We start from the raw sequence: 6,878 nt of genomic DNA on the forward strand, positions 1-6,878 counted from the left end.
AATAGAGTGGATGGACCCCTCCTTATAATATGGGTGTTGTTTCACATCCTTAGATAGGTTTGGTTGAAGCCAACAATGTGTCAGTCATACATTGGCTAGTACTGGGTGTCATAGTTCATTTGGGTTGTTTTGAATTGATTAATTTTCTAAGAGTTATTGTAAAGCCCACTTCTCTAAACATTATTCTATTTTTTTTATTTTCCTTGTATGATACCATACTATGAAGATCAAATCCAATCACGATAATAACTTGTAGCATCCTAAAATTGCACCTCTATGCAAATTTTACTGCATTTGGGCCCCTACCTTAGCATTTGTGCCCCTAGGCTTGACTTGGACATGATTCTGCTTGCACCATGCAAATATAACCTTACCTTCACCTTGCACATCAACTAGGCACCTTGTCCTAGCCCTAAAATGGGGTAGGACCAGGCCACCACACCTTGATCCTCCCTATTTGGGCCCCTCTTTAAACCGTCTTTGCCTTTTCAAATTTGAGCAGGAAAACCAACCCTGTTTTGGCCCATGTCAAAAAATTAGTAAGTTTCTCGACAAGCAAGTATAAAAGGAGGCTTTCCCCTCTTATTTTGATATATATTGGATATAGGAACAAGATACACACATGCACTCAAGCACACAAGTAACTATATTCAAGCATTCAAGCAATTGAGCAAGTAATCAGTTTTTCCTCAAGCCTTGGAGCAGCAAAAAAGTCAAGATTCAAGCCTTGCAGTGAACATTTACATTCTATTTTGTCAAAGAATCCATGAAACCCTAACCCATGTGGAGACAAACAAAACTTCACAAGGAGGTATATCATTTGGTTTTCAATCTTTATTCAACATCTCCCTCAAAAGGAGAATCTTCAATTTCAGCAATACAATTATCTTTTATCTGTATTTCATGGTTAATTCCAAAACTAGGGTTTGAATTAGGCAAGCCCCTATTTCCAACCTATGTCCCTTTCTTTGTGTATGCAGGAAATGGGTATAGAGCTATGATCTTCAGAACCGACATTATTCACAGAGACAAATCAATCCCATTTGGTGTGCAAAATGTTTGAATGACCAAGGCAAATTTTACCATGGTCCTGACATTTTAGGAGCTTTTTCAGGGATCAAATCTAGATCTACTTATATTTCTCAAATCCAAGTGCATGTCTCAATCCGACAACTGTAACTTGTTTTTCTATTTTACCTTCATTTTTCAACACTTTACCTTAATTTCAGCAATTCAACTTACAAAAGAGGGCAAATAAATTCATCCCTTGAATCCAATCAGTATTTTTAGTATTTATCTTTGCTTGTTTGCAACTAAATATATTGGATTCAACCTTTTGAATGTAAGAGGTCCCTAAGTAAAAATTAGCAGTTTTCATTCTTCTTGTGGTTGAAACCCTAATTTTTCACCCATTACATTTTGGTGAACCCAACTCTTTACACCTTTAATTCTGATTTATGGTCTTAGATCTGAGTGTTTATGCAAGTTCAAATTTCAATTTTTATTTACAAATTTGATTTCCAATGGAATTGTAAAAATTTAGAGGTTAAATTTAATAAAACCTAAATTTTTAAATTTAAAATTGAGATTGTGAATTAATTTATTTGGATTGATTATTCTAGATCTAAGTATCTTCCCATTTCCCAATTCAAATTTTCACTGACAAATTTAATTTCCAATCAAATTTTAAAAAAATTGAGGTTAGTTTTAAAAACCCTAATTTTTAATTTAAAATTGAGCTTGTGGGTTATCTAATTTTTGGATTATTTATTTCAGATATCATTGAAAGTTGTAATCTTAGATCCAATTTCAAATTAATTTTAAAAATTAAGAGGTTATTTTCACATAACCCTAATTTTATAATTTAAATTTACTAGTGGATTGTATTCTCTCTCCAATTTACAAATCAATTTGCTTAATTAATTGAGCAATCATTTTTACAAAATTTTGTATTGTTTAATTATTTAAAATTTAAAATCTCCAATTTCTCTCCTTTGTGTATGAGTTTTACTACTATTAGTCAAATCTAAAATATCCCCATGAGAGGAAGTTATAGAATTAAGGCTTCCCAAGGTTTAATTACCAAGGAGATGGAGCCTAATATGGATAATCTGTTCCATGAGGATGCTGGTGGTTCTTCCAACCTTACAAATGACCCCATTTATCCTCATTCTTTCCTTAATATTCATGATGTGGGTGAATCACTAAATAGGGTGTTCATTGACCAATTGATGAAGATTGACAATCAATTTGACAATCTTCAATAATGTATGAGTCAATAATACCTAGAAAGTGAAGCTCTACCATTGATTGAAGGATTAAAAATAATGCTTCAAAGAGATAAACTTCATTTTGATGTGTTGCATGGTCAAAGGAATCAAACATTTGAAAAAAGTTACACCCTAACAATGATCTCAACAAAAGAAACAACATTCTTGAAAGAGCCATCAATGCATTGTGTTTGGAAATCTCTCAAATATGCCAAGAAGTCAATTTATAGAAAAACCAAAAAGAAGAAAAGTGAAAAGAAAACCCAAAAGAGAGTTATTTTTTTATGCAAAAAGCATAAGTTGTTGTTGAAACATCGCACTTTCATCCATTGATATCACAATTTAAGTCACGGTTTTACCGACAAATTTGAATTAGAACCACTTGCATCAAAAAATTTCTTTGAAAGAAGGGCTCTATCATATCGTCACAATCATGGTCAACACATTCCTCCATCATACATTCCACAAACATTAATCACTTATTAGAGATTCCTAGCTTCACATAATCCTCTTACATTTTCTTCCATCTTTCTCACTTCTAATCTTTTGAAAATCAAAACATCATAATCATTTTCTTCCATCTTTCTCCCTTCAAAATCATTTTAAAAATCAATCATCAAATTCATGATCACCTAGTAGAAATTCCATGGTTTACACTCATTTCAAAGGTCACCATTCCAAAACATCAAAAATCTTGTCAACTCACAACACAAAGAGGTCTTGTCCTTAGTTCTTTTGGATATTGCTTATCATAGAAATATAATTACTTTCTAGTGTGTCTCTACATCTAGGATCAATCATCCTAAGGGACATTACTAAGCATCATAGATAGGTTAAAACTAGTTTTTGAGTGCATCCTCTCATAGCTAGGTAGCTTTTGATTTGTAAAAACACAAACCTTTGTACACCTCATCTTACAATTGTTAAAACACCAAACAAGCAATGTCAAAAAGGAATTTCTTGATACCTAACCTTTAGTGTAGGAGATCAAACATCCACAAACACTTCAAACTCATCATCATCGTCATAAAATCTTGGAACTATAAGAAGGGATCACACTTCAAACCCAGAATCGGAAGAGGATGAAGAACTCAACAACCCCTTCAACCATGATGATTTTTTAGGGGGAGAAGGCCTAGATTCTCCCAGACAAGGGGAAATTGAGTGAGGAATACATAACCTATGATTTAACAAAATCTTTGATGAGATTCTTAGAGGGAATGTGCATGCTTATTTCCCAAGACTTGCTCGAGAGGGTGAAAAAATCTCTTTAAATTTTGACTTATCACAAATTTGAGAAACACCAGAGCAAGCCCAGAACACTCACCATGATGAGAGAAGACATCAACATATCCATATTATGATGACACCTATCACCAAAGGAACCATCCACCTCCTCCCACAGAAATGGATATGTTGAGATAACAAATACAAGACCTTGCATAACAAGTCAATTTAGGAAGGTCACAAAAACAATACATTCTCGAAGATATATGTCCTATCCATTTGATAGGAACATGATCATGCCTCCTTTCCCATGCAATTTCAAAAAATCAAAATTTGATAAATACAAATGAAAAGGAGATCCAAGGGACCTTGTGAGATAATTTTAGTCCACATGCTTAGCGGTGGCATATGACAAAACATATTTAATGCACCTTTTCCCTCAAAGTTTAGGCAGATCAGCCATGCAATGTTTTTCACACTTGTCTGGAGGAATAAGGACATTTGATGACCTAGTACAAAAAATTTATCACTCATCATTTACATAACATAGAATGTGATGTCTCCATGACTAATTTATGCAACACCAAACAAAAGAATGGAGATGTATTCTCAACATTCTTACAAAGATGGAAACACTTGTCTAGCAGACGTTCCTTCCACATTTTTTAGGAACAATTGATTGAAATATTCATTTCAAACTTAAATTAAGAGATGGAATTTTACTTAGAAGTCAAATGTTCAAATTCTTTCAAGGATGTGATAGCCCAAGGACTTAAATCAAGAAATCCCTTATCAAGAAGGGACTTGTAAAAATGTACAAGGAAAACAAGGATGGTCCATGACTAGCCTACAATAGTGATAAACCCAAATTTTGGTCCAAAAACAAAAACATTGTTAATGATGGTGTGGTAGATGCAAGAATTGTCAAAATCACCAAGCCCATAGTCAAAATTGAGGGACAAATAGATAATTGTAACAACCACAATATCAATCAAGGACATCCCCCAAACAATCAACCTTCCAACACACAGGAAGAGGCACCTAAAAAATGGTACTCTAGCTAAAAACCCAATCGAACCTATACACCCTTGGGAGAACCTCTTGAAGTGGTATTACAACAACTTCTATCTTCCAATCTTATCATGTTGCCTAAAATGTCAGACTATGAGCCTCAAGTTAAACCTACATGGTGGGGGGATAATGAGTATTGTGAATCTCACAAAGGAAAGGGTCATAAGACAAATAATTTGCATCAACTAAAGGACATTGTTGAAGACCTCATTGATCTAAGTGATATAGAATTTGATGGTCACAATGCATAAAATTCCAACATGGATTAAACCATGTTTAAGAATCGTCTCCCATCATATGAGAAAGGAGGTCCATCCCATCAAGGTAAGAACCAAGATAACATGATAGACTATACACACGCAACATATACCTATAATGTCAATAATCATTATGATGCCAATGAACAAGTTGCTACCATTACCATCAAAGGAAAATATCCCACATGCAATGTTGTTACCCGCAACAGCAAACTTGTCTTACTAGGAGCACCATCAAAAGTAGCATACATGCCCAAACATTATAGTCTTGTTGATCAACTAGATAAAACTCCCGCACTCAATTCCATACTAGAGTTGTTGCGCCTATCACCCTCACACAAAAATATATTGGACCAAGCTCTCCAAGAAGAATAAATTCCATCCAACTTAAACACAGATCAATTTCAAGCCATGGTTGGAAGTCTCAAATAATCACCATGTCTCACTTTCATTGAGTGATGATGTATCCTTTCAGCAGCCAAATAATGCCTCTCTATACATTGAGGGATTCATACATCAACATAAAATGAAGTGAGTATTGATAGACCATGGAGCTAGTCTTAACATTTGTACCCTGCAAATGATTACAACATTGGGATATTCCGAAGGCACAGTAGATGCCAGAAACAAGATCACCATCAAGGCCTATGATGATGTTGAACATTCCTCAAAAGGGAGTGTCACTTTACCAGTAAGGGTGGGACCTATGGTGAAGTATGTGGTTTGTCAAGTCCTAGACCTTCCTCTTCCATACCATCTCCTATTAGGTAGACCATGGATTCATGCCATGCAAGTAGTACCATCCACTTACCATCAATACATCAAATTTCCACATAATGGAGTAGTGATTACTATCCTTGGTGATGCCAATCCATTTCCCTTTTATATTAATATAAGGCATCAACCTAATATCACAATACCTAGCAATAGAGAAGCTACCGCCTCATCATCCTACATCCACCTAGTAAATTTTACTAGTACACCAATCCCTACACCCTAACAAGAGAGGTTAAAAATAAAAGTAAAGGATGAAGGCCCAGGAGAATATAATATTAGCCAACTTTTTTGTATTGGCCAACTGCCCCTCTCATCTAGGACTCATGGAAAGCCACAAATGTTACTCAAGACCCCATTTGTGGCCCATACTAGTACACTTGGTGGATTCATCCCAAGCAGATCACAAGAACAAGAAATTATTAATGAAGAATTGGTAGGATGGATATACAAAGATCCTTCCAATATAGCTAGGTAATAGGTCAGGATCCCTATAGAGAGGTATGGTAAAGGTTTTAACCTAATGCAAAAAATGGGCTATGGTGGCCATAGTGCATTAGGATCCCACAAACAAGGTGTACAAGAACCATTACAACCTTTGTTACAAACATGTGATACAATTGGACTCAGATTCAACCCTAGTTCGGGAGTCTCTCCTAAGCTCAGAATTCCTGGCAAACAAAAGAAGATCACTTCTAAGATCACCCCTTCTAGAAGTATGATAATGTCTATTGTAAATCAACCTACAAAATCTAAAAATCCAAGTCATGCCAACACCTCTCACTCATCGAATGCACAAACATTGAACACGCAAAGGGATACACAAAGGTCAATCACTTCCAAATTGCCCCATTTTTTATACTCAAGTAATATTAGCAACCCTGTTAGATACAACACCTATTGCAGCTGTCACCAAAAATTTCACACATGGAGGCATCCCTAAAATATACAATGATAGAATTCTACCAAGTGATTCCGAGATGGATTAACATCAATACAAATGGGGTTCTTTGGCTTCACATGAATCTGAAGAGGATTCTCCTAGTACTCTTGTAGACAAAAGTATTAAAGGCAATGCATGGATTAATACCTTTTGGTTTTTGGATGATGAGGATACTTCTACTAGAGACAAGTCACCTCCTAAGCGTGATTACAAAGAGGATAGTACTGACGATGACCTTGATACCTCCATTTTAACCATAACTAGTGCATCATATGAGCTTAACCTAATCTATGAGGCCATGCCAATCATCCACCTTGAACTCATTGATTGGAACCA

The sequence above is a fragment of the Cryptomeria japonica genome, chromosome 7 (genome assembly GCF_030272615.1).
Source record: "Cryptomeria japonica chromosome 7, Sugi_1.0, whole genome shotgun sequence".
Taxonomy (NCBI): domain Eukaryota; kingdom Viridiplantae; phylum Streptophyta; class Pinopsida; order Cupressales; family Cupressaceae; genus Cryptomeria; species Cryptomeria japonica.